At 40.8% G+C, this 27,049-nt stretch overlaps 1 pseudogene; it reads left to right on the forward strand.

Moving 5' to 3' along the window:
• Positions 1–298: 298 nt before the first annotated feature.
• Positions 299–26,227, forward strand: LOC119887350 (annotated as a pseudogene).
• The last annotated feature ends 822 nt before the right edge of the window (positions 26,228–27,049 follow it).

Consider the following 27,049-nt stretch of genomic DNA (forward strand, 5'->3'; position numbering starts at 1 on the left):
ATTGCATTAGCTTTGGTTGTAGTGGAGAGCTGTTTGACTGTAGGAAATATACTTATTTACACACCACAAGCTCATTGGGCAGATGTACACACTCATTATTGTTTTTGTCACTAAAAGTAAGCGTTGGTTTCTTCAAAGAAAATATAATTTATGTTGATGCTTTCTATATTACTGTTTATCAAAGATTATTCTATGCTCTTTAAAAGAACTATAATACATTTTGTATTGATCCAAGGCTAATATGTGTCTGTTGGTTTTGTGTGTGTGTTGTGTGTGTGTTCGTTCCTGTGGCTTCCAGATTGCCGTGTCCCACAACACACAGCCGCACTGCTGGCGTCCTATGCTGTTCAATGTAAGTGCTCCCTGGATAATATCCCTCTACATAACGCTGGAAAGGCGTTCATTAGGGCTCTCTTTCGCTAGTTAAATGTAATGTCCGCAGCGGCTCCAGTGCATTTGTAACTGCTACTCTGAAGCCATTATGATTCAATTAAGCCGTGTGGTGATATTTGATATTATTCACAGTGATATGAATATTCAATGTGATTGTGGTTCGGTTTTTACAGTTGGACCATTTAAAAGCGTCCTTATTTTCCAAAAATGGTACTGTGGGCATGGAAATGTGCTAGAGGAATGGCAACTTTTAATTATTCTTTATTTCTTTCCTATTTATTGAGTATCCAAATTTCTGAAATTGCTGCACTTGAGTGCTGAAAGGACAAATAAATAAACCTTCTAATTCATCTAGATTATATTGTTGCAAACTCCATCAACACTTTCATTGAAGAAACCCAGATTTTGCTACAGGCTTCCCAGTGAATATATAGCTGTTTGTTGTTCCTTGCTCCCAACGCTGTTCCAGGACCTGGAAAAAAAATCAATGAAAAAAATAACATGGGTTAAAAAACATCTCTACAGACAGAGTATGCCAGCAGACGTTCAACACTCAGCGCTAACCTCATCTGCTGTTGTGATTTAGCGTTTGGGTTAAATGCTGACCGGCCCCTCTGTCATCAGAATATGACTCCTGACACACTGCTGTGTTGGTCTGTCTCCACCGCTCTTCCTTTTTACTGCTGCTCATTGTGTGCGTGCAGCCTGTTTGCCCTCTGATCAGCCCTTATCATCCACCTCTGCTTACCCCTTTTTTTTTTTTCACACGTATAACCCCTCACACACCCCTTCTGCCCCCTCTTTCAGTCTCTCTCCACCTCTCTGGCATATTTTGTGGGGAATTTGCACTGCTTCAGTATATAGGTCAGAGAAGAGATTTGGCCTAGACTACCAACATCATGACACTACTGCTTTTACCCCCACACAGACACACACTCTGTAGCTAGGTCTATGCTGTCACTTGCACAGTGCCAGCCCAGATTATGAAGATAAATGTTTGCTTTGGGGGGAAAAAACGGCTTGAAGCAGCTGCTATGCTGCTAATTCAGTTAGCTTGGCCCAAGTGCCAGCCCTGATCACTAAATCCTGTGCTAAAGCTTGCATTCTCAAACACCACAAATCCCACCAGTAGACCTAAAGTCTTTCTTGAAATTGACCAAATACTCTGAAAACCATAGCAACCCTCCTTTCCTCAGAAATGAGATCTTGAAATGAACACATTTGCTTTGCTTCATTTTAAAGCATGAGGAGCTTGTGAAATGCACCTTTTCATTATCTACAAAAATGTTGCATCACCACACTTGGACTAAATTACCACATGCATGTAAATCCATCGTCACAGATGCTTAGGCTACCGGCTAGTAGGTCAGTACAGGGACTACTTCAGTGAATCGATGCTTTTGAGCTTCAGCCTTGATATTGCGCTAAGTCTTTGGGGATGTTTCTGACTGCAACCAGAGATCTGGGTTCCTATGCAGTATGGAATTTTGATTTCAGTAATTTCCCTAGATGAGTATGGGGAAAAGAAAGTAAGGAAATGCATTTGTGTTTCCTGACTATTGCTCCAATTTAGTTTTCTAATACCTAAAATTCCAAGCGCATAACAGTAGGTAGGGACATGCCCCTTCCATTTCTCAATATATCGCAATAAATTTGATCCAAAATTTATAGATGCATGTTTTAGTATTTCCTGGTGGTCTCCAGTTTTTCAGACATGTAAGAATGTGGACAGCAGTGTGCATTATTTCCTGACCCGAAGCTCTGTGTCGCTGCTGTCTCTGCGTCCCCTTCGCTTAAGAGACACGTTTGCTCTGTTTGGGGCTGTCCACTGCTCCAGGATGCTTCCTGTGAGCGGCTGCTTTATCGGAGGGTGCTGAAGTTAACATTTCTGTGGATTTGTGGTGAGATTTATGCCTAACACAACAACACATGCCCACCAAAAATAACGTGGCGTTATTGCACTAAATGATTTTAATCTCCTGGCGCTGCCGCATGCTTAAACACTAAGTGCACATTCAGCGTTTCCCCTAGCGATGATGCTTACTTACTGGAACAGGATTATCAGAGGCTGTGAGACATTTGCAGCTAAGGTGAAGATTCTTAGTTAGTTTCGCCATTGTGATTGTCCCAGTGCCTTCCTGTGTAAACAAATACTCGCCGCAAAATAAAAAAAGATGACAAACGATTGAAAACTGTGAGATGACAGCTGGCTGTGAAAGAAGTATCAACTACCAAGTGCAAATTTTGCTAAGGATGATGACGGAAACATTCTTGAATGTCAGTGGTTTGGTGATATTTTGTTTCCTAATGAGCCAAACCATACAAGTGATCATATCTCATAATGTGGGTGGTGGCGGCGCATAGATAAGATGCATGCTTTGGTGTGGGAGACCTGGTTCGATTCCCACTGTGAGACATTCGCTTTGGATAAAAGCGTCGGCTAAATTAATAAATGTAAACATGTTTGTGAATGAAGATGGCTGTGGTCTGCATTGAAAATTTGTTTTCATTGCCTATAGGCCAGTAGCCTACTGCATAACAGTAAAATTAAATCCATCCTTTCTGACATCCTTGTGGTTGTCTCGGTGTCTCTTTCCACCTCTCCGCCTGTTAAATTGTTGATGCGTTGACCCATCTCTTTCGCTCTCTCTCTCTCCTCTTGTTCTCTCTCTGTAGCTGAGTTGGGAGACTACAGTGAAACGGAGCATACAGCAGGCTACCTGTCGAATACTGCTTCATTTCCAATCCTCCGCAGACTTCCACAAGAGGCCCAAACATCACCAGCAGCACAGGTACACTGAGATGCAGAAACAAGCCCAGTTTGATCCCCCACACACATTCAAATGCATGTACAAACACAAAGGGACTCACACATTCGCATTAACCGTTCGTGTGGTGGTAAAATCACTCAAAAAATGAAAGAGGTTCCAGGACCTTGACGAGATCTCTGTATGGCCAGATAAAGAGACTGTTCATCTAAGGTCACTTCAGAGTCACTGTCGTATTAAATGTTGTTACATTGGCACCATTTTCAGCAGTAAAAGTCATTCATTCTGCCATCAGTGTTGGCATATTGGCACCTGTCAAAACAGAGATTGAAAAAAAATGTGTGGGAAAAATCACTACTTCACATACTTGCGTACATACTGACGCACACGTACGCACCATGGTACACACGCACACAAATGATTGCATGACACAGGTCATCTGACATTTTCCCTGCTGTTACAGGGCTCGACAATAACGGTGGCCCGATGGCCCGGGCCAGTAAAAAGTAAAATCGGGACAGTTGAACTTGCAACTTTGGGCCAGTGTCAAAACATTAGTATTAAAAAACGAATACAAAAAAATCACATTACAAACTCAACATCCTGCAGTTGTTTTTGCAGTTCTTTGCAGGTCTCAGTCGCTAGTTTGAAGTCTTCTTTTACACAGATTTAGAGGGAAATAAACCAGAAAGCAGCGTATGCTTTAGGGCGGGACTACCTTGTGATTGACATGTAGCTACCATGGCGACCTGTCAATCAGGATAGGGATAGAGGCGACTAGGATCCGCTGCTCTGTACACATTTAATTAGTAAATGGCCACTGGTCCGGTGGGGCCAGTTGCAAAAAAGTTTAACGTTGAGCCCTGTCATATCTCTAATCACCCATTTCTGTTGTTTGTTTTTGTGCCCTTCATATTCTCTCTTCTTCCCCACCTGTCACTTCCTTCCCCCTCCTCCCAGTGGCCTATCTCCTGCCTCAGAGTTTAATTATCTGAACACAGCACGCACGCTGGAGCACTACGGGGTAGAGCTGCACTATGCAAGGGTAAGTAACGTTTATTCTGTGACCGTTAACACCCGTCTGTTTGGTGTGTGTGCTCTATATACGCTGATTGTCTGTTGCCTCATCGTTTTCTTTCCCCAGCAAAAAGCATTGCCGCGTCACTCTAGCCTTCTCTCCCTTCTCCTACAACATAATTCAACCCGTGGTATCAGAATGTATATAATAAGCCCCAGTCTGCACTCCGCTATCACAACATGGTTGCTTCAACGCTGTCATTACCGCAGCAGCTGAGGAGGAATGAGAACAGGTTGGAGGAGCTGCAGCGTGTACAGCTGATGTTGATGCCCACACATTGGCGTTGCAGCTCTCACTGAAACAGCAACAGATAGTAGCAGAGTAGCCGAATCATCATTTATTCTTTCATAGATTTCTATTGGATAGACATAAATCTCAATTTCTACTCTGGCCACTGTGTTAGAGTTAAAGCTGAAGGAGTCAACCATGATGTCATTGGAGTGAAAGTTGTGTTGCGGTTGTCCTTAAACGTACTGACGGTAAACCTGCTCACATGTCATGAGGTTATTTATTTTTTTATTTGTCTGAGGTCAGAAAGTGATTAAAGAAAAGATTTGAAGCAGATTATTTTGTTATTACATAAGCATTGCTTGCATCATTTGGTTGGGGAGTAGCCTTGCTTTTTAATGTAATAATCTTTCCTTTAGGAGTAAAAGGTTGAACATTTATAAGCAATGAATTTATGAACCTTAATAAAAAAAATCTAAATTTCAAAGCATGCAGCAACGGAATAATTAAGCAAGAAGTATAAAAAGTCGTCCCTTTAAATGGGGTCACTAGCTAGGAAAAAAGTCATGAACAGAACAGAACAATCTTGAAATGGTTAACAGTCTCCATGCTTGTTTTGGCTATTCATATTATTGATTAGCAAAGGTTTCAGTCAATCAATTTTGTTGTCTTCATAAAGCAGCACAGGATAACATATTTCAGCACTCTGTCACTGTCAGTATCACATTGCAGGATGTCCAGTGTAAACTGTATAAAATTACACTTATACATTAGATAACCAATTACAACCCATTGGACCCAGGCCTAAACCCATCCTCGCATACTGTTGTGAGTTTCTTTCAGTGTGTCATTAACCTCTAGGCAGGCGGACCCACAGGGCAGGTCTTGTTTTCAGCAACGTCTGCTTGTTTTGTAGAAGTGAGGAAGCCTACCAAAAACCACACTCCATCACACTCTCTTCCCATGTTCACAGGACCAGAGCAACACAGAGATTCTTATTGGGGTGATGTCTGCCGGCATTGTGGTTTACAAGAACAGGGTACGGATTCTATTTCCCATGGTGAGTGACACACACACACAAAACATAAATTACATGCGTTGTTAAGTGTTCACTATCTGTGTGTGAGCTGCGAGACGTATCTGTTGCCAAAGCCAGTTGTTGTGATGGGATGTGTATGGTGTTCAAATGAGAGGTTACTTACAAAGATTACTCCACGGTTGAAATGCGCGGGGAGGGAGACGGAGTGAAGCCGTCGATGGTGAGACAGAAGGTTTTGGTGAGAACGTTGGGACCTACGTGGATTTTATCAGATTGTCACAGGCCAGTTTTAGAAAGTTGGCTTGAATCCATGATTAAATTTCGGTGAGTCAGTTGGTCAGGGTGGATGTGTAATCATCAGCACAGACGTGGAGATCATGAAAACCGATGAAAACACAGAGGGGGAGAAGGTAGTGGATGAACAGCAGAAGCCCAAGTACTTGGAAGTTTGGGAGAGGTGTCAGTTCGGTAGCAAGCGGGCAAACCTCTTTGTGTGTTGGGGGGCACAATATAGACAGAAAGAGATAAAAACATAAATACTTTTTGAACGAGCATGTGTACCTCCAAACTAACTGCAGTTTCAGAAACTCAGCGCGAAACAAAAAAGTAGTTTGTGATCAAACAGTTTTAGTTACACCTGCTTCGAACCACAAGCAAGGTTGGTGAAAAACCAACTGTTTCAGGAAGCTACTCTGTGGCCAACAGCAGAAAAGCTGGCAGCTCTCAGGTGTGAATGGAAAACGGAGCGCTGCTAGAAAGAAACACAAGCCCTTCTCCATTGATACTTTCATGCTAAAAACCATTAGCAACTCCGCTGGAACTGTTGAATCTTTGCTGCCTTGCTTCCTGTGGTTCGAGCGTTAACTGTTGACACGACTACAGAGCGCTTCTCCGTCATTTCCCCTGATCTGGGGAATCAAACTGTGGATGTTCTTGTCACCTCTCTGTCCGTCAGTCTGCTGCCAGCTCCACTTGAAGCGCCTCCAGGGACCCTTTTACTGAAAAATGTGCTGCGTAATCATTTAGCAAAACTCTCACATGGTGATAATTGACATGGCGTGTTTAACCTTGGTTGATCGTTTCTATCTCCACCAGATTTTTACTAGGGAGGAGGAGGCTTCGTGTTGAACTAGGTTTCCAGGAAATATCACAGCCATCAAATCTGCTTGCTCTCCTTCTGTTTTGTTTTATTCACCCCTCCTGTTGAATTCACTTACTCTCATCACTCGATATGTCTCTTGCTCTCTGCTGTCTCCAAAGCACCCATTCTAGGAAATCTACCATACTCTGCTGCTGCACTGTGGGAGGCTAAATGTTCATGGGTGCCGGGGGTGGGATAGTAACTGCTCATAATCCCTGTAACTCCGGAAGATAATTCACTCGTGTGTAGGCTTAATGCACACACACGCCCTGACCAAATACACATAGCAGCTGGTGTGGGGGCGTGTGTGTGTGTGTGTATGTGGTAAGATGAGTTTGAGTGTGTGACATTGTGGGGACCAAATTCATAAATCCGGGGACTCTCCTCCCCTTCGGGGACAGAGAGCATGACGGTTTTTAGGGTAAAGAATTGGGTTTTTGGTTAGAGTTTAGGTAAGTCTCCATGAAAAGGAGCTAAATAAATGTATTGTAGTGAATAAACATGCGTCAAAGGTCCTCCTAAGTCGAGAAAAAAATAGCTGTGTGTGTGCATAGTGCACAGTTGAGCTAAGTTTAGAGACCAACAGCGGTGTCCCCAACAGCTGTCCACTACCATGTGTTAGGAAGAGAGAGACATAACAGTCAATAGTGTCTCTCAACCCTACGCTCACTTTTTTTCCTCCCGCTCTTCTTTATTTTCTCTTTTTCATTCTCGCTTAAACAAAGGCTCACTGTTTCTACATCTGCTTTAGTCCTGTCACTTCTCGAGGTGTCTCTCCTCTCTCGTCATTTTTCCTCTTACTTGCTATAAATTGAACTGTAAGATACAATGAGTAAGTGTTGAGAGGGAGAGAGGAGAGAGAAACATTTAGTAGTTTGCCTCTTTCCTATTTCTGTTCCCAACAGCCTGACAAATGAGACGTACTTAGATGGGGCATGACTCATACTCTGCCTAAGCGTGTGTGTTTGTTCATGCAAGTGTGTGTGTGAGTAAGTATGTAAAATATATTTAGCATGGAGTGATGAGTCACAGCAGCAACAGAGCTCTGGGAAGGGATTATTTACTCTGCCGATCATCAGTAGACATCTTACTGTGGCCGTGTGTGTGTGGTGGTCTTGTGATTCGAACATTATTTTATACCGTTTCCGCCTCTTTAGACGCATCACTTGATAATACACAGAGTGATGACAAATGTTGGACTCTAGTGTGTTCTCTTATAACCCACACCTCCAGCTGTGGACGGAGGAACGGGTCAGAGGTTAAATGAACAGTGGGAAGTGACTCATGGGTCAGCTTACTTGAAGAACAGGCGATTCATTGACGAGTGTGCTTTTCAATTCTATTTATTGATTCCTGAAGGAGAAGTTTGGATCTGCGGTGCCTCTGTAGACATTGCCAGTTATGAATGCTTAGATTATGGTGGACTGGAGCAAGTGTGGCTGAGTGTAGCTAAACACTAACTTCCTTCTATTTTTAGTGCTGGGCAATGATTCAAATTTTTAATCGCATTATTTTCTGCGATTAAATCACATTGTTATGCACAAAATTGAATAATGAATTCTAAAGTACTGTATTATGCACTTTTAATTTAAATGTACTACTATGTACACAAAAGTGCAATAACGTGTGGTTTGCAAACACTTTAAACAAATAAGGTGCTTTGTTCCCTTTACACAGTAAAAATAAAATATTTCTTGTAAATCTCAACCTAAACATTTAATGTAATCAAATCAAATATAAAACCAAAGCTGTTTGCCGCTGCCAGGGCATAACTTGTCAGTCCAGACCCACGATCATAACATCATAAAAGGCACCTTCTGAGCAACAGGTTAACTAACATACGTAAATCTGTTTTTTTCAGAACAGGTATCAACAGAAACATTTTCTTTTATTGTGGACCAGCATAAACAGTCTATGTTCAGTAGCAAGTGTCCCTGTTAGTCAGGGGAACTGTCGCGGGGTGCTCGCCTCACACACACACTCGCCCGCTCGCTGCTGAAGTTGAATTGTCTTGAACTTTTTGTACGCAATGCTCAGCACAAATCATTGGAGAGTAGCGTACAGAAGCCGTTTCCATGGTTACTCTCCATAGAGCGCCTGTGCTCCTGTTCACCAGAGCAAACAACAACCCCACGGGGCCAAGCGACTATGTTGTGATTTTAAGAACATTCCTAACACCGTCATCTTCCCCAATACTAATCAGCTTGCAGTGCGTAGCTATCCACTTCATTATGCCGTTTGATCGCTTGTCTTGCTTTTGTTATCTACTTCTCCCACACGCTGCATCCAGCGTAGTCTGCCGAATCCTCCCTCCACTGCTTGTTTGGGTGGGTGATTTGCAGGCTGATCAACATCCCGCCCCTGTTTATTTTACTTTTATCATTTGAAATACCACTGACGTGCCAGAGGTTCTGTCATTGCAAAGTTATGCTGTGCATCCAAGCATTGTACAATCTCTTTAAATTCTAGTTTTTATTCCAAATTTTCCAAAAGATACCAAAATCCCTAACCTGGTTCCAGACATAAATAGCCCCCAGATGTCTGATTTATTCATCAATTTAAATAGGTCTGGTGTTTTGCTCATTTACGACTTTTTCTGCATGTTGGAGAAAAAGTCGATTAATCCAATTACAAAGCTTTGTAGGCGGCGTAAGGAATGTCAACATCATCTTTCTGCATAGCTAGCTAGCTATATAACTACAGCAATGAAAAATAGTGACCAGAAAATATCCTCAAAAATAGCGGCAAGTCGATAAGAATAATGCAACTATACAGTCTTTTGTTAGTCAGATTACAGACATAGTGACCTTTTTGAGTTTTATATATAATATTATATATAAGATTCCCTCAGTGTAATCCTCACATAGATTCAATGATGGACTGGGACAAAATGATACAGAAAATATAGTATTATGTCAGAAAAAGATGATTTTTCCAGCCTTAAAGTTACTTAATGGGAAACAAAAAAGGATAAGATAATGAGGAGTTACAGATAGAAGCACCTTTCACATATTATTAGATTTGTTGTGTATTTTTTTTAGATGGTTATGGTATTGCCAGTAAAGCAAGTATTAAACACATGTTTGAGTTATGATTTTCAGCTAATTTAAGTGCTGTATGATTGTATTCTTTTTTAGCATTACATAATTATCAAAATTACATTTATTGAAGATTGTTTCGTGTTTTGTGTTGGGGCATGCCTACTACTGTTACAAAAGTGTAAACAACATTAGTGTGTCAAATTCAATACAGGTGATATAACTAACTTAGGTTAATTAGTTAATTTAATGTTTTTGTCTTCTCCTGCTTCTAGGTTGAAAATTGTGAAAATCTCCTTCAAGTGCAAACAGTTCTTCGTCCAACTAAGAAGAGAAGCAGTAGGTGTACACACACACACCACTTTACCACCACCTCCCTCCCTCAATTGTGTTTAGTTTGTGCTGAGATAAAGGAGTTTACCCAGTGTGTCTGTGTGTGTGTGTGTGTGGTGTTCTGTTCATGCTGACTGTAAATGTGTGTATAAACTGTAGATGTTAGATGAGCTGATTCTGCATATGTGTGTGTAATCAGTGTCAGATTAACCCCCTGCTGTTTGTGTCCTGGTTGCCTCTCCTTTAATCCCCTACTGTGCCCTGCATCCCTTGTTTGAGACGTGAAGCTCTTTCTATTCTCAGTGCAGCAAACAATTCCACAGACAGCTGATCTGTCGCTGTCACAGGCAATTTGATGTTTATTTTCCCTTCAAATGTTAGCATAGTCCTCCTCATCCTTCTTGCAGTACTCCTAAATTTGAATCCTTTATAATAAACAGAGTAGGTACTGAGATTTAACAGTTATAGTTGATAATACAATTCTTTTATTTTCATTTTTTCTCTCCCATTCTTCTCTCAGCATCCTCCCTGAATGCATCTAGAGAGCTGCACTGGCCTTGAACATGGCAAATATTTTATTTAACTGATAATAAATAGATTGCATTTAATGCTGGGATTTTCAATGTCTCCCTCTACTTCTCCATCCATGTCCACTTGTTGTTCACCTTATACTGTCTAGTTCTTGTTCTGTCCTTCTGTCAGTCTTCCTTTCTTTGTTTCTCTGTCTCTTTAAGTTAAATTAAAATAAGAATTCTTGGCGAAGCCACTCTGGGTCACCTTACACACATACAATGAGCTTTGAGTAATAAAACATTGGTAATTAATTTTAATCAACTGGCTTTAAGATTTTGTAAATGGAAAACAAATGAAACTCTGTACCTTGTTACATTTAATGTTGCTAGGTTCATATTGGGATCTGTGACCTTTGTATGTGTAGCCTATTGCATCAAATTCCTATGGAATTAAATGTCATAAATGACATGCACAGTAGTTTGAAATTCTGTTTCCCAAAAAGGGGTATTTATGGATTGAGTCAGCTGCAACATCTGAACACCATGTTGTGATTACATATATGTCAAAACTAAGATGCACACAGAGAAATCTAAAAGGTAATATAGATTGTGAGCTAAAAATAGTAAACTGTCAAAACAGTTAAGCTAGCTAAAACTAATGAGTAGATAAGTCATACTCAAGTAGATAATTAAAATTAATGGTTAAACAACAGAAACTGTTTGCCAAAAGTAATTAATAACTGTTGATATAGTTAAGCTAGGTAAACTAATGAATATACAGTCAAAACGGTTATCTTAAAGTAGTGGATAATTGTTTGAAGTAGATAATTAATATTATAGTTGGTTAGGTAAAAGCAATGGATAATCAAAAAAGCTAGCTATAACTAATGAATAAACTGTTGAAGTAGTTAGCTTAAATGGTTGAAGTCGTTAGCTAAAGTAATGAATAAACAGTCGAAGAGTTGGCTTCAAGAAATGGATAAATGTTGGGAGTTGAAAACTAAAATGAATGGATGAATGTTGAAATTGTTAGCTAAAAGTAATTGATAAATACACTGTACAAAATTATAAACGCTACAACACTTTTGTTTTTGCCCCCATTCACAATGAGCTGAACTCAAAGATCTGAGACTTTCTCTATGTACACAAAAGGCCTGTTGTCTCTGTTTTGTCACGAATCTCAAAATCTGTGATAGTGAGCATTCTCCTTTACCGAGATAATCCATCCACCTCAGGTGTGGCTATCAGATGCTGATCAGACAGCATGGGTATTGCACAGGTGTGCCTTAGGCTGGCCACAATAAAAGGCCACTGGCATCTGACACTTTGGAGAGGTGTTCTCTTTATGGATGATTCCCGGTTTTCACTGTACAGGGCAGATGGCAGACGTGTGTGGCGTCGTGTGGTGGAGCAGTTTGCTGACGTCAACGTTGTTGATCGAGTGGCCCATGGTGGCGGTGGGGTTATGGTATGGGCAGGCTTGTGTTATGGACAATGAACACGGGTGCATTTTATTTATGGCATTTTGAATGCTCAGAGATACCGTGACGAGATCCTGAGGCCCATTTTTTTGGCATTCATCCACGTCCATCATCTCATGTTGCAGCATGATTATGCACAGGCCCCATGTTGCAAAGATCTGTGCACAATTCCTGGAAGCTGAAAACATCCCAGTTCTTGCAGGGCCAGCATACTCACCGGACATGTCACCCAGTGAGTGTTTGGGATGCTCTGGATCGGCGTGTACGACAGCGTGTTCCAGGTCCTGCCCATATCCAGCAACTTTGAACAGCCATTGAAGAGTGGACCAACGTTCCACAGGCCACAATCAACAACCTGATCAACTCTATGCAAAGAAGATGTGTTGCACTGCGTGAGGCAAATGGTGGTCACACCTGATACTGACTGGTTTCCGGACCCTGGCCTTTTATTGTGGCCAGCCTAAGGCACACCTGTGCAATACCCATGCTGTCTGATCAGCATCTTGATATGCCACACCTGTGATGTGGATGGATTATCTCTGTAAAGGAGAAGTGCTCACTAACACAGATTTTGACAGATTTGTGAACCATATTTGACAGAAATAGGCCTTTTGTGTACATAAAAAGTCTTTGATCTTTGAGTTCAGCTCATGATGAATGGGGGCAAAAACAAAGTGTTGCGTTTATAAATTTTGTTCAGTGTAGTTGAAACACACTTTACTTGCATTACTGTTAAATTTAGATAGATGGGTACTTACGGCCGAAGTGTTATTCAGTGGCCCACTAACTGTTGTCTTCTCCTCCTTGCACACAGACTGAGACCCGGGAGACGCTACTGGGTTTCAACATGGTGAACTATCGGGCCTGTAAAAACCTGTGGAAGGCCTGTGTAGAACACCACACCTTCTTCAGGCTGGAGCGGCCCATCCCACCACAGAAGAACTTCTTCGCTCACTATTTTACCCTGGGCTCAAAGTTTAGATACTGGTAAGAACAAGAGCACACACACACACTTTATATACACTCCCAGAGTGGGAGGAAATAGACAGAGAATCTCTGGAAAGTCCTGCCTTGATGGACAGACTTTGATTTGAGCTTAAATAATATTCGAACTATTCAACCATTCTTGGAAGATGCCTCAATTTCTTTTACAATTTAAGGACTATTTGAAAATGTTGACCCATCCACAACATGTACACACTCCAATACAGACACAAACACACACATACTTTGAGCAGACTTGTGGATGCTTTGTCTGTATTTCTTTCTGCCTGCCTCTCGCAGTAGTCCCATTTCAGGGAAACATCAGCAGAAATACATGAGTTGTTTCTTTTTGTATGAGAGGCTGAACACTGGAAGGCTAGTGTGTGCCTTTCATGCCACATTTCTCCAGAAATCCACAACTCAATTATTCAGGGTTTTCCTCAACAAAAGAGGAAAAGTAACTTTTGTTTGTGTTTGGCCTTGCAAAGAAAAGACTTCTACTACTAAGACTACTGTAAATTTTTCATATTTAAAGTTGGAAAGAGGACAAAGAAATCGAAATAAAATCAATTCAATGACACCTTAGCTACAGCTCTTTTGTCTCCTTTTTCTATGAATTTGGAGTGAGAGATGACCTAAGAGCTGGAGGTCTTGTGATGCATTATTGAGCAGCACTGATGCAACGCAAGCGAACCTTGCTCAAATGTTAGGCCTGATGCTGTGTGTCTGGCTGTGTTTTCGTCCTTATTGACTGACTTTCCAATACAACAATTTTGAATTGCGGATTTGTGTTGTTAACATGTTATTAACAGTGTATTGCATGGTAAAATAACCATATTGTTGTTTTGAACTTGTTACTGGCTGGCAGGCTATGCTCTTAACGCTGGTTTTATTTGGCCTGATTTGTTCATTTGAATCAGAATCAGAAAATGCTTTATTGCCAAGTAGTTTTTACACATACAAGGAATTTGCACCTCACGTAGACAAAGATACAGTTGACTTGAAGGCTGGATTTTTCTAGAAGATTTGAGTGACTGAAGCCACCTAAGTATCTCTTCTTATTGAAGAACAAAACTGTATATTCCTGTAGTGTGAAAACAATATCTCACTACATATCTTAAGGTCAGATAGGTCAACTAAAAGTAAACTTTTAGTTAAAAAATCAGTTTTTGAAACCTTGCTAAACCTAAGAGTTGAAGATTTTCATCCTGTTTCACTTCTGTTAAAGTTTTATTTTCTAAGAGTCCATTGTTTTTGTTGTTTCTGTCCCTAGCGGGCGGACGGAGGTGCAGTCTGTGCAGTATGGAAAGGAGAAAGGCATCAAGGACAGAGTTTTTGCCAGGTAATCGACATATCTTTCATGTCTTTCTTGGTTAGTTTGATGTAGCCATTCCCATCCTGTAAAGGTAGATAAACACTACATACACACAACTTTATTTATTATTACTATTGTTTTATTCTGGCCACAACTGAATTAAGCTGCGTTTCGACCACAGGAACTCTATACCCTGGAACTAGGAACCTTTGGAGGAACTCACTGCGTTTCCACCGTAGGGACCAGGGTCTAAATTTAGTTCTAGGGTCTTTATTTTACCCCCCAAAAGTCCCTGCTCGGGGGGTAGTACTTTCCGAAAGTACCGGTACTTTGGGGGGGTACAATGCTCCTCTCTTTACCACCAATAAATCACAATCAACAGTCAGATAGCCACACAAGTCTCGCCGACATCCGCCTGAGATTGTATGTCGGCATTTAATGTGTTGCTCAGAAATAGCAGCTAGCGTGCAGCGGTGTGTTTACAGCGAACAGCTGATGGAGTTACGCTAAATACTGGGTCCAGAGTTTTCATCAGTAAGGAAGTTTTTACACAGAGCCGAAGTCGGTCTTTTCATCTCCAAAACAAGAACAGCTGATTACAGCAGGTAATAAATTCGTTAAAAGTCCCGTTCTTCCGACGCTCAGGCGACATAGATGTGATGCTGCCAGCTGATCTGCAGCTCTTGTTGGCTGGAAATGTTTTAATAACCTTCCAATATTTTAGTTTCTTCCTCGTGCTGGAGTTATTTTAAGAACTTGATGGCTTTATCCAGTTTGTTATTAAATTTGTAACAATTTATCAAGTGTCTCTTCATTCCACACAACACACAAAAAGCTGTTTTTAATGGTCAAGCAAAGCCTATAGTTTTTCATTATATTCCAATAACTTCTGATGTTTATTTATACATTTTTCTCATGGATAGTGGTTACTAAATAATGATACCAGCCCATCGCTTTATACACAGTATAGGCCTACATCAGCTGGTTAATTTGCCTAATCTTCACCAGTCTTTAGACCACGGTGGAACACACATAACAATGGGCTGAAGGAACCTTTTAGTTCCTTGAAAAGAGATCCGGGGACGAAAGGCGGCTTTAATATCTTGGTCTTTGCAGATCTCCCAGTAAGCCATTGGCCAGGAAGTTGCTGGGTGGAACTGACTGGGAGTCGGTCAGCAGGAACAGCCTATCAGATGAGAGACTGGAGACCCAGAGCCTGCCCACTCGCTCACCGCCTGGGACGCCCAATCAGTGAGTCCAAGTTTCAGGGTTCATACCAGGTTGGGGTCCACTTCAGCTTCATTTCAGACAATTATGGCAGTGGACATTTAAATGTAATCATATTCAACATGTTGAGGAATATTTAAAATTACTTTCTTCTCATGTGTTGAATTCATTCAGTTAAAAGGGAAGACAGATAGTTTTAAAGCAACTATAATTCAGTATTTTTTAATTAATGTCCCTAGAAAAAATACAAATCTTTTAATGGGTAAGTCTCTGTAGTACGGAAGAGGATTAGGGCCACATGTGAAAATGTTTGTTCTACGTTTAGTCAGTCTGCTTTCTGTGATCAGGAAACCTGTTCTGAAAAATTTGCTGCTGTCTAAAATTGTGATTTATTATTGATTTAATAATTAGTAAATAAGAGTTGGTTCTGAGCATACGTTGGATGCCAGCATTATTTGGGTATGTCAGTATTTGATACCCACAGCAGCAGCACATTTTAGTCAGTATCAAGTTGTATTCCCCCCCTTGAACAGTATGTGTCTTGTCAGGAATTCGCTGTTTGTACAAGAGGGCACACGACTACGCCCATCGTCTGTTGGCCACCTGGTCGATCATGTGATCCACGCTTCACCCAGCCTGCCTGTCTTCTCCTCCAATCACAAGTCGGCGTCGTCCACGCAGGCCAACAGCATCAGCTTGGACTCCACACCGTAAGTCTCGCCCTTGCTTGGGCGCATGATGGAATTATGACCGTCAGCGGAAAATTGTATTGTTCTCATTTTCCGTGTGCGCCGCGTCCTTTCCTTTCTTCCTCTGTATTCTTGTTTTTGATGCACACACACACCCGCCCACTTTCTTTAAAGCTGTTTCTCTTTGGGGGAGAAAAAAATCAACTGACTTGGTGGCAGGGAAATAGATTTCACTGTAAGTCAACTACCGCATAAATAAAGCAACCCCCACCCCCCCCAACAAAAAAAAGAAAAAAACAGCCACCCTTTCATTTTGAAGTTTAATTTTACTCATCGGTGTTAGTGCCACTCTGTCTGACTGTACTGCTGAGTTGACTGGTTTTTAAATGTCTGTCTGTGACTGTGGCTTCTCCCAACAGTTCACACCCTCTCCCAGTGTCACTTAGCTGGCCCCATTGAAAAGATGAACCCTTTGAAAAACCGCTTGTAAAATGTGTTTATAGCGGGTAGCAGGGCGGAGAGTTTGTACTTGGCTGAACTAAGGATTAGTGTGTGTGTGTGTGCGCGTGTGTGTTTTCTGCATGTTCTAAATGTGCTCACACACTATAAAATATCTGGTGAATCCCTTTAAGTAGTGTAATAAAGTTCCACATTTCTGTTTCAAGGCCTGGAAGCCTGTGAGTAAAAGGCTGTTCATAATTGATTCTGAAAACACTGGAATCTCTCTTTCAGTAAACGTCAGTACTCGTCTACAATGCCTTCTAATCCTCTTTGTTACAAATATTGTCTCAGAATATTGTGGCATGGCCTTCACGACTTTGGTCTTTGTTAGCAAATTGATCACAAACCTTGTGGAATGTGAGGTTAGAAATACTTAGCGAAGACTGGGTTAAATTGCAAACCAGTCGTTTGCTCTCTTGCTAAGCTGCTCACTCACTCAGCCACGCTCGATTGACACCGTGTGAGCCTTTCTCCGAGCTAGCACGGTAATCTAATATTGTTTAGTCGCAACTTTTTTACAGGTTTATCGAAATCTAACAGCATTATTCTGTTGTTCCGAATAGAAAAAAATAGATAAGATATCATGTTATGTTTGAGTGTCAAGTAGGACCATTTTTATACAGGTGCTGGTCATATAATTAGAATATCATCAAAAAGTCGATTTATTTCAGTAATTCCATTCAAAAAGTGAAACTTGTATAATGTATATTCATTCCACACAGACCGATATATTTCCAGTGTTCATTCCTTTTAATTTTGATGATTATAACTGACAACTAATGAAAACCCCAAAATCAGTATCTCAGAAAATTTGAACATTGTCAAAAGGTTCTATATTGAAGACACCTGGTGCCACACTCTAATCAGCTAATTAACTCAAAACCCTGCAAAGGCCTTCAAATGATCTCTCAGTCTAGTTCTGTAGGCTACACAATCATGGGGAAGACTGCTGACTTGACAGCTGTCCAAAAGACGACCATGACACCTTGCACAAGGAGGGCAAGATACAAAAGGTCATTGCTAAAGAGGCTGGCTGTTCACAGAGCTCTGTGTCCAAGCACATTAATAGAGGCGAAGGGAAAAAGATGTGGTAGAAAAAGTGTACAAGAAAGGATATAACCGCACCCTGGAGAGGATTGTGAAACAAAACCCATTCAAAAATGTGGGGGAGATTCACAAAGAGTGGACTGCAGCTGGAGTCAGTGCTTCAAGAACCACCACGCACAGACGTATGCAAGACATGGGTTTCAGTGTCGCATTCCTTGTGTCAAGCCACTCTTGAACAAGACACAGCGTCAGAAGCGTCTCGCCTGGGCTGAAGACAAAAAGGACTGGACTGCTGCTGCTGAGTGGTCCAAAGTTATGTTCTCTGATGAAAGTAAATTTTGCATTTCCTTTGGAAATCAGGTCCCAGAGTCTGGAGGAAGAGAGGAGAGCACAGAATCCATGTGCTTGAAGTCCAGTGTAAAGTTTCCACAGTCAGTGATGGTTTGGGGTGCCATGTCATCTGCTGGTGTTGGTCCACTGTGTTTTCTGAGGTCCAAGGTCAACGCAGCCGTCTACCAGGAAGTTTAGAGCACTTCATGCTTCCTGCTGCTGACCAACTTTATGGAGATGCAGATTTATTTTCCAACAGGACTTGGCACCTGCACACAGTGCCAAAGCTACCAGTACCTGGTTTAAGGACCATGGTATCCCTGTTCTTAATTGGCCAGCAAACTTGCCTGACCTTAACCCTATAGAAAATCTATGGGGTATTGTGAAGAGGAAGATGCGATACGCCAGACCCAACAATGCAGAAGAGCTGAAGGCCACTATCAGAGCAACCTGGGCTCTCATAACACCTGAGCAGTGCCACAGACTGATCGACTTCCTGCCACGCCGCATTGCTGCAGTAATTCAGGCAAAAGCCCCAACTAAGTATTGAGTGCTGTACATGTTCATACTTTTCATGTTCATACTTTTCAGTTGGCCAACATTTCTAAAAATCCTTTTTTTGTATTGGTCTTAAGTAATATCTAATTTTCGGAGATACTGAATTTGGGATTTTCATTAGTTGTCAGTTTTAATCATCACAATTAAACGAAATAAACATTTGAAATACATCAGTCTGTGTAATGAATGAATATAATATCCAAGTTTCACTTTTTGAATGGAATTACTGAAATAAATCAACTTTTGATGATATTCTAATTATATGACCGGCACCTGTATGTTGAGCTGGAAATGAGCTACAAGTGTAAGAGGCATTCATATGTGCTTTTGGCCTGGACCAGTTTGTGTTTGAATGTCAGTAATTCGAATGAGTCACAAGATGCATTGTAGATATGGCATGTTTTTTCTGTTGACACAGTAGGAGAGTGTTTGTGTGTGTGTGAGAGAGAGAGAGGTGGTAGGATGGAACATTTCTCAGTTGGAAATCAAAGTGGTTAAGTAACATTACAGTGGTAGTTCCGCTGCCTACAAAGCTGCACAAACACACGCCAAGTTATTGGCTCATCACTCTGTTATGCAGCCAAAAGATGACATAATCACCTGCTCTCTCTTCCTCAGACAGCACACACATTATCCATGCATAAGAGTTTATTAGCTTTATGTAGTTTGTCCATCATGGTAGTCATTATCCTTTCGATACTTAATTTTACATTTCTATATTTAATTTATAATATATATTTATTAGCTCAGAATTTCATTCAGCTTAAAACAGAAAAACTGTTTGCCATAATGTTAGGAAGAGTACAATTAAACTGACAATGAAAATAATAATTTGAAAACATTTCAGAACAATCATTATATCTGAGTCTATTCTGAGATTCCACTGGTTGTCCTCCGTTCGTGGCATGAGGAGACATATTTTGCTGGAGTTATTTGCTCTAAATAGAGCATTTGGACACCCTATGGCAGACCAATCTATTTCAGCGACCGAGTTTATTTTGCATAAATTATTTCTCTTTGGTGAGAAGCCCTAACCTTTAAAGTCTATGATGACTGAATATTTGCAATCTTAACTGGTATGACTCACACCTATTTAAATATCTTCAGGTCCATCACTTTGCTCTGACCCAAAATCCACATTTTCCTCCCAAGATTTTCCTCCAATAAAAAACTAAATTAGAGTCTGCTTTCTCTCCCACAGGCCACAGTTATACGCTGTGTCAGTTCCACACATAAGCAATACAACAAAGCCACAACCCTTGAGCACTTTCTATAACTTTCTTTTTTTTAGTTGTGTAGAGTGAAAATCTTCTGTTTAGCTAACCGCGGTACATTTCAGTGATGTTTTTTAACATGCAGTTCTTTGACGGTGTCGGGGAACAGCTATACAATATACCGTAACACAACATTGCATGCAACTATATGGTGTGTTATGATGAATTACTTTGTAGGCTATAATCAGACCCGTTTCTTTACAGAAAGGCTACAGACTGGCTTTGGAAAATAATTTTGTTTTGAAAAAACTCTTGGGTGTGCACTGAAAGTATTTTAAATGTATCTGTTAGTGGTTCTGAATGCACTGTGGTTCATTATAGCAGCTTGTTTTAGACTTGGTCTTCTCATGTACCCGCATGTGATTCTTCTGTCACTGTTCTCACTCATTTAGTTCTGTCCTCTGTCAGACTTTCACGCTATATATATATAAGGATTTGCTTCCAGTCAAAACATTTGAGAAGGAAAGAGTGCGCCATGATGCTGCTGAAAGCCTTACCTGACTGACAATGTTGTTCCATCACAAACACTGACTGTCTTTTATTGTGTGGCTGATAGAGAGGGGGGTGGGGGGGTTCCTTCCTCTTACCTTTTATTGTGGTTAATGTATTGTGACCAACAGTGCTATTAAGCCTCTCTGTCTCTTGCAATGTCTTTCTCTCCCAGTCTCTTGTATCTGTTTTTCTCCATCTGTGTCTTTTTTTTTTTTTTTACCTCTCACCTCTTTAACTAACGGGACAGTCTTCAGCTAGACCATTGCTTATGTCTTTTGCTGTAAGTTCGTGCCTTTGGTACCCCAAAAGGCCAGTCTGTTACCCTTGTTTAGTCAGCAGTTATGCTGCTAAACATCGATTTAAGAGATTAATTTTGTAATTATTTACACTTGTAATGAAGTAAAGTTTTGTTCTTTACTGGATTGTAAGTATGAAGCTGGAGTGTGTCTTTGCTCAATCAGATTGCTTGGGGAAAATACTTAAAAACTGTCAACAATAATCAGATATCTGTATTTCTGACCCCCCCTCAGGTCTCCAGAGGGGCTTGACGGCCAACCTCCAGCTCTGCCCCCCAAACAGCTGAGCAGGAAGACCTTGAGCCAGATCATCCAGGCCCACTCCCAGCAGAGCCTCCTGGACAACCACCTCAACGAGATGTACGATGTTCCCGTCAATGCTGATAAGACCACGGTCAGTACGGCAACACAATACAGTAACCTCATTACATGTTGAAAAGGATAGTACGTTGCCCAGTTGCATAAAACATTTAAAATAAAACATTCACCTCAGTGGTAAGGATGCTTCAATGAAAATAAATTAAATCTAAAGTGTCTTCAGTGACTACTTCTCGCAATAAAAAAAATAAAAAATAAATGCTGATTTTGGACTCTCACAATGCATAAAGTATTTATTTAAGCTCAACAGTGTTACCATAGCAACTATACAGTGTTCCTGCTAGACTGTTAGCAGCTACACAAACTTTCATCCCAGTAATCTGTAAGATGTGTCTTGCGATTTAGTACGATGCTCAAGTAAGGTTACAAAATGTTTGACAAAATCACATTGTGTAATTTAAATAAGTGTTCCTTATAAAAATGAATAAATGTGGTGATTCTCTAGTGTCTCAAACCTTTTCCCCCCTCTTTTTGCTTATTGTTGTGATTTAATCTAATTGTTACCTGCCCAGCATCAAACGAAAGACAGAGTTGGTGCAGGGCTGGTGAACATAGCTGAGATGGGTTGGCTTGTGTCTATTGAATTTAAAGTAGGCAATTGTTTTATTGTCTGTGCTTTCTCTGTCAGCTTGTTTTGATGCATTTTCCTTCCCCCTAGTGGCCAGAAATTTATTTTTCACACTTTAAATATTGATCCTACTTCGAGGATGGGGAGTTGGCATTCCAGTCAAGGGCAAATTTACACATAATGCATCAGTAGATTGGGTTACATGTTTGTTTTTTCCCCCCTTTTATCAAGCAAGTAATATTGCACAGTGCCTAGCCCATATTCTTGTACCCCCGAGGACGTTGAAATGGAAGATAACAGAATGTGAATTTGATGTATGTGTGTCCAACTTTGCTCATGCAGCTAAATGGAGTTGTCCCTCATGATAATCTGGTCCTGATCAAGATGCGACCTGACGAACACGGACGCTTCGGCTTCAATGTCAAGGTGAGAGCTTATACTAGTTTGGGACTAGATAGGAAAAGCCTGTTATTATCTCTTCATTAATCTTTTCTTAATTTTCTCTCTTTTTTTTTTATGGCAAGAAGTGAAAAGTAGCCTTGTATGCATCATGACCAGTCCCATTTCCAAAATGTTAACTCTTCCCTAAAAAGAAAGGACATTGGTGCAAAGCATGCCTACATTTGTGTCTGTGTATCTCCAGGGTGGAGCTGACCAGAAGATGCCCATCATTGTGTCTCGAGTGGCTCCGGGAACATCAGTAAGTCAACAACCACCCCTGTATAGTCTGACAAGGACTACTGCTATATTTTCTTTCACCTCTGCTGAGTTTAAATATTAATCCAAATGCAGCTTCTCAAGTACCCTCTATTTAGCATTTTCATTTCTAAAGACATTTCTGCCCTGTCAGAAACATTTGATTAAACTAAACATGCTGCCAACATATCGAAGTTTCAGAACACCTTTCTCATTGTGTCTACATTTGTCCGTTCTCTCTTTCTCTCATGTCTTCCATTGTCCTCTCCCTCTTCAGGCCGACCTGTGTGTGCCTCGCCTTAACGAGGGCGACCAGGTGGTCCTGATTAATGGACGGGACATCTCTGACCACACCCATGACCAGGTGGTCATGTTCATCAAAGCCAGCTGTGAGAGCCACTCTGGGGAGCTCATTCTATTGGTCAGACCAAACGGTGAGTTGAATCTACTGCGTCTGCTCTACTTTTACCTTTGACAAATACAAGAGACGGTTGGGGCGGGGGGGAAATGTACAGTTTAATTCAACACAATGCTACAGTGCTGAATCACAGTTTCTAAAAAAGATTACACAGAGACACAGACTAGTACAACAGTCACTGTCAGGTGTCAAGAACTGCAGAGCTAAGCACACGTGTCACCCATTTACTAGCAACCCTCTACTAAGTTTGTTCATAAAGTTCTTCTTAATTGCCTAACTAGTTACTACTAGCTAGTTTCAAACTAGTAAATTACTAATTGGGGATGCAAAAGAACGTCTTGGCTGCCAAAGAATTGTTTTCTAGGAAAAATCTCTGGCGCTGTCCAATCAAAAGCAATCAACAGTATAAACAGGAAGTCACCGTAGCATCACAAGCTGTAACATAACTACCGTAATTAACAGATTTAGGGGGCAAGGTGATATATGAAATGTATCTGGCAATCCTAAATATCCTAAAGTATGACTATTTATTGTGTAATTTTTTTTGTTGGCTTGTAGATTATTTATTTATTTTTTTGTCCTTTTTTAAATTTTAATATTGGGCAAAATCTAGTTAAAATTCCCGGTAATTACTTAAGGTTGTTGTTGGTACTTGTCATAGTTGGAAAGTGGAGCCTGCATACTATAAATACTGGAACGTTACCATCATTATTAAACATAGTTGAAAGTGTCAGATGAGATGTTGACCATATTGCAGATGTACTCTGTACTCTTCATACAATTTATAAATAAAACACATTTACACAGTCTTCCTCAGCGGATAGTTTGCTCTGTTGTCGTGGAGATAGCTCAGTTTTCATCATTGACCCAAGTGTGGAGCTCTGTCTTATATCAGGTCACATATTATCAAGCTGTTTTCTTCAGTTGGTTCAGTCAGTTGCAGTTACTGCATGTAATATCTAGTACAACTAATCTCTGCTTTGTGTGGTGCAACCTGTTTTTAGTTTGACGTGTGAATCCTCCCTTTGTAGTCATAACTAGACAAAGTGTAACACATGGGCAGCTGGGGCAGCCCACTCCTGAAGATTAACAGCTACACATCTGGTCGCCAGTTTTGATTCTTCCTCTGGTCTTTTCTGGACTGCTCAGTCTGATTTTTCTAATTCTAAAGGAGATCTATGAACGCTGTACATTTTGCTTTCTGTACATTTTAGCTATATGTGTATTCACCATGTAAAAGCTGGCAAAACATTCCCTTTCATCAGGGTCAGCAAAGTGAGAGGGAGCTTTCAAAGATGATGAGACATGGAAATTCTTGGTATTTTAAAGGGGTCAAAGAGGGTTTATTCATTTTTTCCTCTCTTACATCAGAGCAGATATAAGATTGCATCAATGTATTGAATGCCTGTCAATTCACATGGGTTGATGATGGCACAGTGGATAAAACCATGCCTTTGGTGTGAGAGACCCGGGTTCAAATCCACTGTGAGACACCAATGTGTCCTTGAGCAAGACACTTAACCCCCAGTTGCTCCAGAGGCGTGCAGTCTCTGACATATATAGCAAATGTAAGTCACTTTGGTTATAAGCGTCAGCTAAAATGAATAAAAATAAATAAAAATTTGATTTGATCTGTTACAACATTTCTGTATATAAATATTTGCACATAGATTAACTATGGATTCCTGTGGGGATTTTTCTTTACCCTGGATGGATGTTTTTTTCTTGATTCATCTTAAAGTCTATAATCAACTTCCCCTGGCCTCAGTCTACATAAACAGCTGTGTGCATATATATAAACTGGGGCATGTTTCTTCCCAGCCATTTATGACGTTGTGGAGGAGAAGGTGGACTCGGAGCCAGATTTTCAGTACATCCCCGAGAAGTCCCCTCAGGACCCTGCTCAGCTAGACCAGCATGCTTTGAGGGACTCCATGGTCACACTGAAGGAAGGCCTGAGCAGTGGAGCCATACTGGCACAGTTTGATGTAAGAAGAAAGACACAGTAATGAATACGCACATGAACAGACACTGTGCATTTACGCTCATACAGACATACACAGGAAGTTTTTGATTGATTGACAGGTTAATTTTACACATGCCTGTCCGTCTGCAGATTCCTAAAACTTCCTGTCCTTGATCGTAATCACCCAACTGCTTCCTGTTTAAGCTGTGTGTTGTGCTTTCATTGAGCAGGAATGTTAAATACAAACACCATAGACACATGAATGAATGCACAACAAGTCATTCACAAAAGCGATCTTGCACACAACAACTTTGAGTTTCGAGTGTTTGTTAAGTATATTCATACATTCAAACTCAGGGAGACTACAGATTCCTGTTACATCAACTTTAATATAAATGTGTGTTCCTTTTCTTACAGCAACTGTACAGGAAGAGGCCGGGAATGACCATGCTGTGTGCCAAATTACCTCAGAACGTTTCCAAAAATCGCTACAGAGACATCTCTCCTTGTACGTGACTGCACACGGTTGTCTGTTTTCTGCTGCTTGTGTGTTTGTTGTGTCTTTTGTTCTGTCCATCACACTCTCTCTCTCTCTGCACACGTTCTTTTTCTTTCTTTCCTCTTGTCAGTTGTACTCTCTCTTTCTCTATCAGCTTTCTCTGTGTGTAAACTTACCCCCCCTTGTCTTAACTCTCCCTCTGCAGATGATGCCACGCGGGTCATTCTTAAAAGCACAGATGACTACATCAATGCAAATTACATCAATGTGAGTTTGTTCCTCCTCATTTCCATCAACATCTCTGCGAAAATGCGATTATTTGACCGATCTGTCACCAGAAGAATTCCCCCGAGAACCTAAAATCCGCTGATTTTCCTTTATTTTTAATAATTAAAATTATAATTAAAACAGAAATTTCCAGCAGTGCTCTTAAGAAGTTGGAACAAGACGAGACATTAATATCTCTGTTTATTTAACCTGTTCTGCTGTAACATTGCCCTTTTTGTGATGCCATACTTGAGTCAGACTTGAATGTTTTACTATAATCTCACTAGGTCTGACCTTGTAAGTGACTCAGAGGCTTATTCAAACAGGAGACCAACCGCTGATCATTTGCCAGTGTGTTTAAGTATGAAAGGGCATGTCTGAAAGGAGCTTGATTTGATTTTTGGCCAAAGATGAAGTATTTTTTGGGGGTTTTTTTTTGCGTAAACTGAGAACATTAAGCAAAGCATACCTTTTCAATTGCAAATAATAACAAAAAGAAGCTGTAAAGTGAGATCCTTGCAACCTAATATCTCTGTGTTTTAATCTTTTGTCTCTCCCACTGTAGATGGAGATTCCCGCCTCCAGTCTGATAAACCGCTACATAGCATGCCAGGGCCCCCTGCCCAACACCTGCCCTGACTTCTGGCAAATGACATGGGAGCAGGGCTCATCCATGGTGGTCATGCTGACTACGCAGGTCGAGAGGGGGGGGTATGTAGAAGAATTTTTCAAAGACAAGGAACTGGATCTACATACATAATGTGCAAAATATAGGTGTTCAGAAACGTTTACTGTACATGTGGCAATGCTGGATGAAACAACACTCAAACTTGAAGACAGTGCTGCATCGCTTTGAATTTAGCTTGCCTGATAAAACCCAGGTTTGCCTGTTTAGTGCCAAATAATGGCTGTGCATATCTAGGTGAGATACTTTTAATTGCTAAAAAGTTTTCTGCAAATTGTGTATTTTGTCAATTGAGCACTATTCATTTAATACACAAAATGAGAGTTGTGCTACTCTGAAAACAATGTCTAAGATCCCTTCATCATCAAACTAGGTGTGAATTTTCATAAAACATCTAATCTCTCTTGAAATTAGAAAGTGTTTAGTTGAAAAAAGGAAAGGAAAATTTAGAGGTTTTTAAATTTCAGATGGACTGAATGTACTTTATATTTGTGTATTAATCATAATAGCAATGAACTTCAGAGTAGGGCTGCAGCTAACGATGATTTTAGTATTCGAAGCTTCAACGATTCATCGATGCGTCGTTTAAGAATTACTTTTGCTTGGCGGCGGCGCCAGGGGTGACAGGGGGTCACCAAACCACGTTTTGTCAAGAAAACACACGTGAAATGTGAAACAGGAAATGAGCGATCCTGCACACGAAACAGCTTGTTTGTTATTTTAAAGATGGCGATTATAAAGACAAAGAATCTGGGTGAAAGGATGGATTAGCACACGCAGGTAGCAGGGATGTCTGAGCTACAGAGAGCTGGAGGAGAGTTAAAAGGTGCAGCTCCCCGACACCCAGT

This window comes from Micropterus salmoides, unplaced genomic scaffold, assembly GCF_014851395.1.
Source record: "Micropterus salmoides isolate LMB-PRFRI ecotype aquatic unplaced genomic scaffold, ASM1485139v1 Ms_hic_scaffold_4134, whole genome shotgun sequence".
NCBI classification, from domain to species: domain Eukaryota; kingdom Metazoa; phylum Chordata; class Actinopteri; order Centrarchiformes; family Centrarchidae; genus Micropterus; species Micropterus salmoides.